This window comes from Oryzias melastigma, linkage group LG23 (assembly GCF_002922805.2).
Source record: "Oryzias melastigma strain HK-1 linkage group LG23, ASM292280v2, whole genome shotgun sequence".
In the NCBI taxonomy this organism is placed as follows: domain Eukaryota; kingdom Metazoa; phylum Chordata; class Actinopteri; order Beloniformes; family Adrianichthyidae; genus Oryzias; species Oryzias melastigma.
The window spans coordinates 19,820,021-19,831,176 of record NC_050534.1 but is presented as its reverse complement, the minus strand read 5'-3'; the positions used below and the strand labels follow the sequence as shown (position 1 = coordinate 19,831,176).

The 11,156-nt window shown below is 36.1% G+C and overlaps 1 protein-coding gene across 2 annotated transcripts in view; it reads left to right on the top strand.

The window, feature by feature from the left end:
• The window catches only part of plxnb2a (plexin b2a), a 186,851-nt gene that overhangs the window by 56,890 nt on the left and 118,805 nt on the right, over positions 1–11,156 (top strand). For both annotated transcript variants that reach the window (XM_024284789.2, XM_024284767.2), the window contains exon 2: positions 4,066–4,117. The gene's annotated coding sequence lies outside the window, so the exon portion shown is untranslated. The remainder of the gene's footprint in view (positions 1–4,065; positions 4,118–11,156) is intronic.

The following is an 11,156-nucleotide window of genomic DNA, read 5'->3' as shown; positions in this document are numbered from 1 at the left end:
TAGAAGTGAGGCGTGAACTTTAGAGGATATGCAATCAGATCTTTAGTGGTTGCAAAAGCCGTTCTTTGGTATTTGGAGGCAGTAAACACGAGATATGAGCGTAACGTTGACGAGAAATCGAAGAATAGTCGTGTTTTATTCCCTACAAGTCATTTTCTCTTATGGTATGTACAGACCGGCATGTCATGTGGTTTAAACAGTCGCTGAATGTGAGTTCTTGAACGTACTTTTAGCGTACGGTGTTCACACTGGACTGTTGCTACCCGATACTAGCGCATGAACTCACAGTGGACAGTTTGATACGAAATGTAAAGCGATGGAAATCTATGGAATCTGGCTCCATTGTTTTGCTTTTTAGTTTTATTCCGATATATGAAAGACATGGAGAACCACCCGAGGACAAACCCAAAAGATTCATTGCTCCTTCATGATCAGTTTTCAAACGGTTTCCACTTTCGTATGGAGGAATTTTTTTGTGCCACCAAATTGCAAGTTGCAAACAAAATGTGAAGTGTTAAGAAAAAAAATCGTAATTTACAATTAAAAGTATTTGCTTTCAAAACATTTTTTTGTGATTGCAGCACAAACGTTTTTAGATGCGTAGTACCTCATCTCGCTTTCGCCCTATCTTTGATTTTGAGTTCAATATCTTCTCTGTTACGCTTGTGTCACCCCGAACAGCCTCCTGATTGGTCTAAATTCTATCCAATCAGGTGTCTCTGCCTCGCATTGCCATGCTTGGGGACCGACGCAGACTTTCTGTCGGCGCTGTTTAGTCAAAATTCTAAAGTCTTCAACCATTCTGGCCCGTTTCCCTCCTCTCAAAATAAGATGGGGCGAAGGCGAGATGAGGCACTACGCTACTAAAAACCTTTGTGCTGAAATCGCAAAAATATTTTTTGAAAGCAAAAAAAATAAAGTTTGAAGACTCAAAAAAAGTTTTTTGAAGCAAATATTAAATATTTTTATTTGCAAATTATGATTTTTACATTTTGTTTGCAACTTAGAAAATTTTGATCTCAAAACTGTGACTTTTGCTTGCAATTTGGTGGCACAAAAATCCCTCCATACCTTCATGTTTTGAACAGAACCAAACCTGAGTCCCTGATTGGTCAAACTTCAACTGGTTTGACTTTTAACGCACGTTCAAAGGCTGCACAATTTGCACATAGACCTAAAACTTGCATAGCGACGCCTGAGGGTAGGAGTTTGAAACGAAGCATTAGATGTATTTTATACAGATAACCGGTTCAAACAGGTGTAATTAATAAAATAACATAAAGAAGAACATATTTTTTGTTTGTTTGTAGGAACTAAATTCTTATTTTCTGTACCATTACTTACATAAATGCTTCAAAATTTTTTGATTTTTCTGGACTCTTTTTTCCATTCTGTCTCTCAGTTAAGGAAAGTTGACCAAATTCATCGTTTTAAGTGAAACTACCTGCGGAATCAGTGACTGACAAACACATTTTTGTCCCACTCTCCGTCCATCTCTTCTTCCTTCTTTTTTGATTTACCAAACATCTTATGTTACCTCTAAAAACCGGCTTAACACTTGACTAGGAATCCTTCGGATGTACATTTTTTTTGTGTTTTCCTGATCTTTCTGAAAATGACGTAAGAGCAGAAGAAGCAGATTATATCCGACAGCCTCGGTGCTGGAATTTCTCCCGTAATTCCCTGAAGAAAATCGAGTTAGTCATCGCTTTGACTTCATGTATCCACACCCAGCAGCCATGAGCAGTTAGTGCACCACCTTCATCTGATTTTTGAGGATATTCTTGTTTTTTAAGCAAAAAAAAAAAATTAAATAGTTTTATTTGTTTAACAAAGCAAAAATGTACAGAGAAATTATATATTGTAAAGATTTTGTGTTTGAAAAAACTTGTGACATGCCCATAGTTTCCTTTTTTTCTGCTTTGTTAATTTTTTATATATTTTTATAATTTTTCATTCCAAAAATTCGTGTTTTTCTCTGTGTTTACAAATAATTTGTTGTGTATTTATATGAGTGAAATGCTCTATTTGTATTTTTCTTCCCGTCTGACTGTATTTTCCTTGTGTTGGCTTCATAAAGTGGAACACTTCAAATAATCGGCTCATCTGCACCTTAAGGGGTGGAGTTTATGTCTGACTCCACCCCCTAAAAGCAATTTGCATCAGACCGAACCAGAAAACGTGGAAACAGACAGGATTACACTTGAAATATTACAGAATTGGTGATGAAATGTACATTTTATTTATATTTGCAACAAAATTTTTCAAAAATGTGAGGTCAGTTCACTTAGTGACATGTGGCCGTCCAATCATGAGCTCTTAAAGGGCTTTAGTGGGCGTGTCCTCGCAGCTCAAAGGCAGTTTGTCCCTGAAATGTTGCTGTTTTATGAAAAGAAGGGATGTGATTAGTCTGAAACCTGATGGGTCACATGACCACATGTTTCCTCAGGTCTACAGTCTATTGAAAACTCGGCCTAAATGAAGAATAATTCCATAGAAAATTAAGATTTAACATGTTTTTGTGTCAGTTTTTTTAATGCGAAAGAGCATATGTATAAAGAATTAAAATTACAATTTTATTTTTGACTATTTTTTTACTCAAATTGTGAACCGGGAGCAGACGAAAAAATGTAGTTTGAAGAAGATTGTATTTGTGATGTAGAAAATAAGCTGTATGGCTGTATGGCATAATCACCATTGGGAATGCTTTGAATATAGTTTTAAAGATGATCCTGTTTGAATAGCTGTCGGAATTGTTAACAGTTTTTGTGTAAACAAAAACCTTTTTTCTTTAATTGTAAAATATGTAACGGGAAAGCCATAATGAAACTGTTTAAATGAGCTGATTTTATCTTTTCCATCAGTGCTGTGTGAGCTGAACATTCGACTGTTGTGTGAAGATGAGACCCGGACGAGTGCGAAGAGGCCAAACGCACGACGGAAACATGAATGCATTCATTAAAACAGGCTTACTTTGTTGTAGCGCCGCTGAAAGAACTCATTTTAATTAACGTCATCTTTATTAAGTTTGATCGCTAAACTCTCGTCTTTTACTTGAATTTCCACAAAAAAGTCTGGATAGTAGAGTTCAGCCACGCGGACAAGATGAACAGAAGCTGGAAAATTAATAGTAGTCTGACTGGTGCACATTTTGTAAAACATTTAATCCACTTTTTAGAATCATTTTTCCTTCCAATCAGGATAAAATTCAAAAACTACTGAACTCTTAAAGGCTGAAGCATTCATGTAGCTTGAAAAAAAAGGTAAAACGTGCTTGAAATAGTTTATAAAAGCATTTTAGACTTTTGAAGTCGAGGTTAAAAGGTCAAAAGTTCACTAACGCTTAAAAAAGGACTAGAGTTGCTGCCTTTTCTGGTTTCTTGACTTATGTATTATTTCTTCTGTGAACTGAATAGTTGTGATTATTTCAGCAGCATCTATTTAATCTTAAACTGGACATATTTATGCACAAATTGTAAAGTTTAATTTTGAATTTTGCCAACTTGTTGCATGAATATCACAGGTTTTTTCTGAGGTGAAGGAAGTTCATGTTGTGTCTTCGTGGAAGGATTCAGAGTTTAAGGAGAGTTCACCTGCAAATTTTACCTGCTGAGACTTTAAATCATATCAATATGTGAAAAAAAGTTCAAACTCTGAGTCAAATATTGAACTGCTCTTCAAGGGAAAGACGAGAAAGTCGAACTGAACGTAGATCGTTGGCATACAAAGATGTAAAGTGAATGTTGGAATAATGTATGTACTATTGAGTATCAATTTTTATTTGTATTTTAAGGGGGAAATAACATCCATATTTGATCACCACCTAATAAAATGCATAGTTTTTTTATTTGACACATTGATATTTCACTTTTTGGGGTGAGGTTTCACTTAATTCAGAGATGATTCATTCATAGGAACTGAAATAATAAAACCTGGATGACCACATTTTTTATTTAAGTTATGTAAAAACAATCGGTCGTTTGTTAGACTGACACATTTTTGTTTAGAAAGCTGGAAATAAATGTGGAAAAATTCTAAATTTGTTTCTTTTGTTGTTTATTGTAGGGAGTGAGGTGCTTCATGTCATCTGAGTTCAACAGGCCTCGACACTGAACAGGTAAGAGGACCTTCACTGGTCATGCATGTCTCTGTGGTGCAACAATGCTGAAGAGCATCTGTTTCAGGAGTGGGAAACGGTGAACTCATCGACTCTTTTAGGGAGGAAACGCAAGGAAACGTCTTTTTCTATCTACCATTAGCTGCGTTTCCATTAACATTTTCAATTATTGTGAAATAATATCCCTTTTAGTTTGCTTTTGCTTTTTTTAAGACTATCACATAGATAATTAAGATTTTGAGAACCAATTACCTTGCATAAAAAAATGTCGTGCTCATTACAAGGAAAACTGTCGGATCCTAATCTTTGCATTTCTAATCTGAAATCAAAAATCATTGAATGTCTTTGCCCCAATTTTTAATGGTGGATACGGGCAAAAAATGGTCAAACCTGAACTGGGTACATATGAAATCTCAATGTTGTAGAGCACTTGTTGAGCCAGGTGAGAGAAAATGTTCTCACATTGTCACTACACGGACAGGTTGTAGCCAACACTTCAACAACACTCAAGTATTGCACTAATAGTGTTGTTTTCGTGATCCAATATTATTTATATAGACTTATATTTCAACACACTTGTCTCAGTTCTCTCATAAAATATATGGAGGGGAGCGGGACAAGGGTACAACACCCGAATCACACTGCACCAAATAGAGGTATTTAGAACTAATAGAAAAGAATAAATGATCAAAATAGAGGACAGAACCTCATATATTCCCCAGTTTCCAACTTCTAGCAGCAACTAATTGTTATTGAAATTTAACTCAAACGTGCCAATAGTAAGTTGCATGTAATATTGCATAAATAGTGGATGGTAGTAATAATAACAATAGAGAATCCACATTTTATCAATATTAGCATAATAGGTGATTAGTTTACGTTTCTTGTACAGCCTGTTAAAAATAAGGAAGTTAGACAATCAGAGTATCTTGTATCTTGTACACAGACCAGGCCTGCAGTATTTTGCGTGGTGTGTGATGGTCCAATACTCAGACCGTACTAATAACTGTAGCATGGAGGCTTTTTAGGCTGAGGCTTTCTTCCAGGTTTAGTCAATTTTGGAGTTTAGCTAATATTTCAGCTACTTGCTAGCAGTGTTGGGTAATTTAGTCTTTTTTTACAGTTTTTAAGCTATTTTGAAGTTTAGCTTTTTCTCAGCTACATGCTAGCTGTTTTGGCTAACCTAAGCTTTTTTTAGTTTTATAGCCTAATTTGGCATTTAGCTAATATTTTAGCTAATTCTGAAAAAGTTAAAGTTTTAAAAAATGTAGTTTTAGAGTGTTCAATAAATGTTGATCCCGTTCAACCCTCAATCTAAGGTGTGTTTTGGATTTTGGCCCCTTGTGTGATTGAGTTTGACACGCCTGGACATAAAATGCGTCCGTTCTTTTCTACGACATTCCACGAACCAGAACCATCCAAAAACCCTGAGTACGGATTGTGAATGCAACTAAGGTTTAATACAAAACACAGCCTCTGCTCGTCTATGGAACTCATCTTAGACTCCTTCTTAGTTAGAGTTCCATGAGTCTTTAATTCTTGTTTCAAGTCAAACCTGAGAGCAAAAACTAGACAAAAGCCTCAGCAAAGAAAGAGCGGTCCAGTTGTTAGAAGTCTGGTTCTTCCTCTGAAAAAGCCCAGAACCTCCTGCTGTAGCTGCAGGGAAACATTTACATTTTTAATCTCTTCTGGTGCAAATCTCCAAAATTGGCAAAGTTGTTTCCTGGTGTTTCTTCCATCCTGCTACTTTACACTGCTAATTTTGTGTAGCTTAATTAGTGCTGCTGCCTCACGGGGCAGTTTGTGTTTTATTGATAAATTCCTGCGCTCTGACAAAGACCAGCTCTTTGTGTTTGCCTTTTCATATAAAATTCTCATTAAAATGAAGTTGCTGTGTCAACACATAATTTCAGAGAGCTACTTTCTTCTTTTTTGGACCTTATAAACCATACGCCGGTGTTGCGTAAACGCTCGGGGGACTGTCAGGGTTATAGAGGGACCAGAGGAAGGCAGGACTGATAATAACCTCACTCAGAGGAAGTAGTTTGGCCGGAATAATAAACCGTTTGTTGAACTGCGCTGATGCCTATCACAAACAGCCTCTAATCCAATAACAAGCATGTCTATTAATACATAACTGTGTATTCAAAACGCTCATCCGCCTGTTGTTGATGTGACTACAGCTTTTTGAAGTGTTTTTGTTTCATGTCCTGCCGGAGTTTGAAAGTATGTTGACTCATCACAGCTTCCTGTGACGACGGCATTAAAGGAGATTCGATTCACCTGTGGACTACCTGTTGTTCTGGCTTCTGCTAATCATGCCCTTCTTTTTGTCTTTAAGTTTATATCATAATATTCTTCTTCTCAAAAAACCTTCAGCATTTATTGTAAAAAGTTTAGCAGAATTAGTCTGAAGTTAGAAATAATTCCCCCAATTCTAGTAGGTTTGAGATGAGGTCTAAAGTTGGGAATATACATAAACTTTAAATCTGTAAAAATACTAGAAAAGTCATAATTGTACAAGGAAAAAGCTTTTTACAAAATAGCTTCAATGCACATTCTGTGCCGACTAATCCATCAATTTATGGCCATTTATGGTGATGCTGTGAGGCTTTAGCTTCGTGGGAGTCTACACTGTGGGCCTCGACGCTTTTGGACCTCTGCAACTACACTGCCGACAGCGTGGAAATAAACAGGAATCTTCCTCTGAAGAGGCCACGCTTCCTGCAAATTCTTCTCTTACATTAATACTCATTAAACGACAGTATTTCCTTATTAAGGTAACAAATAATAAAATAAACGCTTATGATGCAACGTTTCTCGTGCTGAAACACAATATTGGTCATTTTTTGATGTTTACATTTTCTTTGTGTAAACAGACTTTTGCCTCGTAACTACATGGCTTTCATTGAGTAAATTTCTAACTAATGAAATTAAAACTTTTTTGACTTTTAGTCGTAATTCTGCAATTTTGAATTTTTTCTCATAGTTTTATGACTTCTCGTAATTTTTTTTCATTTCTTTCTTATAGCAGAATAAAGTCGTAAAAGCATAAGAAAAAAAGTCAAAATTTTGCAAGAATTAGCTTGTCGTAAAAGTATTTTAGTAAAGAAATAAATGAATAAAGTCGTATAAGTATATTCATTTATGTTCTTTCATAGTGACCCTAATACTACATCATACATGACCGAAGGATAATCCCTCCATAACTCAACCTAATGTAGTCAAATACTAAACTAGAATTCGTCTGTAAAAAAATCAGTCAACCTTTATTTAAATTACAATCAAAACAACTCGGTCATCTATTGTACCAAAGACCAAAGAGGAGGTTCATGGATTTATATGGAGGAGACGAGAGTTGGTGGTCTGAGTGAGGAAGATTCATGGGATTAGATATTAAAAGATTTGTTGTGGCGCCCCCTAAAGGGAGGATCCAAAAGGCTAAGAGCTTCAGACAAGATAGAAAAAGAAGAAGAAACTAGTAAAAGAAAAAAAAAAAACAGCTGCCGATACTCAAATAAATTAAAAAATAAAATGGATTTTGCTAAATACTAAGTTAGCCGAAAAGGAATCTAATTTCTCAAATGATTACAAAAGATTTGTCATGGCGCTCTCTAAATGGAGCACTATTAAAGCGACTATTAAATTAGTCGTTGACTATTTTATTAGTCGATTAGTCGTCGATTAGTCGACTAATAGTGGCAGCCCTACCAATCTAACAAATCCCGTCCAGTGGTCCTGCCTGAAACGGTCCTTTTAAGGTAAGAAATCAAGATCACACATTTGCAATGCTTTGTTGTGTCTTTAAGTTGTGGTCTTTCCATCCGTGTGGGCGTCGCTCTGTCTCAGAGGTGAGCTGCAGCTGCAAAGCATGTCAGCTCTTCATACTCTAAACAAACAGAACTGGTTCCTTCCGTTTTGCATCACAATTCCCTTTTCAGCCTCTAATCCAGCATTGAGAGTGCGGCTCAAAGAAGACCAGTTTAGCTCGAGTTATTCAGCGTTTTGTTCGTTTAAAAGAAGACAAAACGGGATGTGGTTTCCGCTCGCCTTTGAAACTTTGAGGCTGAAATTGTTACTCAGGTGGCGATCCAATTCACAAATCAAGATCAGAGATTCACAGATCAAACTACTTAGTCTTTTTTAAAAACAGGAGATCAGAATCAACAATCGGATAAAAACACAAAGATTTAAAATGGAAGAAATAGTGTTTATAGCTTTGAACAACTTCACACTTTTTACGTCAACTTCCTGGTTGACTCTCCAGCAGTAAACAAAACGTAAACATCGCCGCTGTCTTGGATCATTTAACAAAAAAATCATAAAAAATGTTCTTTTTTCTGTCCTTAAAGTTTATCTAAATACAGTTCCAGTAGATCAATGACAGTAAATGAAGACACCTTCATACTAAAAAACACTCTGTCCTTTCATCTAAACTGGCAACATTGTTTACAACAAAAAACATGTTTTACAGATTATTTTCGTCTTGAGGAAAAGCTAAAAAATTCCCACAGTAAAGATGAACAATTTACAGACGTGTTCCGGTACGACTTCTCCACAATGCTAGCAGACATGACGTAACATAAATGAGATTTTTGTCATATTCTTAATTTCATATTCATTATATTTCTATTCTAGTTGCAGACTTTATGTAAAACAAAATCATTTTCTTAGAATTTATTTCAGTAAACTAAGGTTCGGTTTGATTTTCTTCTATAAAAAAAAAAAACACTGTAGTTTTACTTTAAAAAAAAGAACCTTCATTGACACTTTACTTTGTAGATTTTCTTTTACTTCCTGTGATGTAGCGCATCCAATTATATATTTGGTGCCCACCAGATACTACATGGTGTCCACCAGATACTGCATGGTGTCCACCAGATACTACACGGTGCACACCAGATACTACACGGTGCCCATCAGATACTATATTGTGCCCACCAGATACTACATGGTGCCCATCAGATACTATATTGTGCCCACCAGATACTACATGGTGCCCACCAGATACTATATGTTGCCCACCAGATACTACACGGTGCCCACCAGATACTACACGGTGCCCACCAGATACTAGATGGTGCCCACCAGATACAAAAGTTGCCCACCGGATATTATGTCGTGCCCACCAGATACTACATGGTGCCCACCAGATACTACATGTTGCCCACCAGATACTATATGGTGCCCACCAGATACTATATGGTATCCACAAAATACTATATGGTGCCCACCAGATATTATGTGGTGCTGACCAGATGTTACATGTTGCCCACCAGATACTATATGGTTCCCACCATAAACCAGTACTTTTATTCATTCATTTTCACTATGTCCCTTTATTGGCTCTGTAGACCATTTATGTAGAAATCAATAAAAAAAACATCAACATATTTTCTATATACTTAGAAAATATTAAGTTCTTTAGTTAATTAATAAAATGAACTATCAAATGTTAAATGAAATGAATTTCTTTTGCGTATTTTGAGCTGTAAGTTGAACTTCTTGGAAGTTTGTGTGTAACCACGTCGAGCACATCTCAATTCCTTCATTTTTAAAGGTTTCTTCAATCATCTTTATTCCTCCAAATAACTTCTGCATAGTTCTTGTCCTCTGTCATGCCCCGATGCATCAACCCTCCTGACAGAGCTGCACTTTTACTTTCCTTTGAGGAGGAAAAACCACATTTTTGTCAAATTTAGTCTTTAAGCTGACAGCCCCCCCTCTTTTTTTCCAGAACACCTAATAGTTCCTGGTTGACAAGCCTGACATGAACTCCTCCTCATTCAGGGCTAATGTATTCTGAATAGTTTGAATATTGTATTGTCATATATTTTATTCAGATTTGCTTTGAATATTGCATGAGGAGGCTGGATTTGAATTCAGCGACAGTAATACTGAGGCTGATAGATGGATGCAGTCCAAAAAAAATCTTAATTTGATTCAAGAAAAAAAGCAGGAAAATGAGGACTAATGAGTGGACAGGAACACGGCGGCACGGAGACGGCGGCGGAATTAAAGGGATCAGCTCCTGACGGCGCCGCGCTGATTGTTGTGAAGGAACCTTCACCTCATCAGTAAATATGCTGATGCACGTCTTCAACTGGAAGTGATCTCTCATTCTCTTCTTCATTATGGCCCAGCATTCAGGCTGGAACGTGCCAGATGAGAGAATCAGTTTGTATTGAACACGTCTGAATGTGGAGCTGATGAAAGCTTATGCTGATAATAGCTTTTACATTATTTCCTTAGCCCGGCTCGGCATTTCATTTTCCTTTTTCAGACGGAGGAGTCTGGATTTCCTCTGCTTTCAGTTGGGTCTCGTGACGGGATTGTGGGGTTTGGAGTATGATTTCCCGTAAAGCGGTTCGGCATGATTAATTTCTGTTTGTGTGGGATGTGATGGCTTTTTTTTTTTTTTAAATCTCTAAAAATAGATATTGGTGAATAATAAACTAACTGAAACAGCTGTTGGGGAAAAGATTTCAACTCTGAGCTAAATCCTCATCAGCATCCTTCTCTCAAAATCTTCTGTAAATTCACATTTTCCTCTTCATTTATCCTTTCAAAAATGTAGTCTATATAATTGTCTAAATTGTTACAACTTCTTCCTGCATACATAATATTGTGGGGTGGTAAATGGCGTATACTTATATGGTACTTTATTTATTCGTTTATTCATTGTCTTATTTTTATATCTCTAGCTCCAAAAATGTAAAAAAATAAAATCAAATTTTCCACTGTCTTTCTGCTTTCCTGCATCTTCTTTTTGTTTTCAGCTATTTACCTTTTTTTTAAATGTAAGTTAATCAATGTCAAAGTCAATCTTCTACTTTATTTAGTATATAGAGTGTAATATTGTTAGTAAAATTAATGTTGTTTTATAATAAGAATTTAGGTATCTTTGACTATATTCAGTTAATCAAATTGTTAAAAGCATTTTTTTCCTCTTACTTTTAATTTTCCAGATCAGTTGGAACCAGATTAGTGTGCACTTTATGAGTTTAGCTTTCCATTTTCTTACTGTTATCATGTAAGC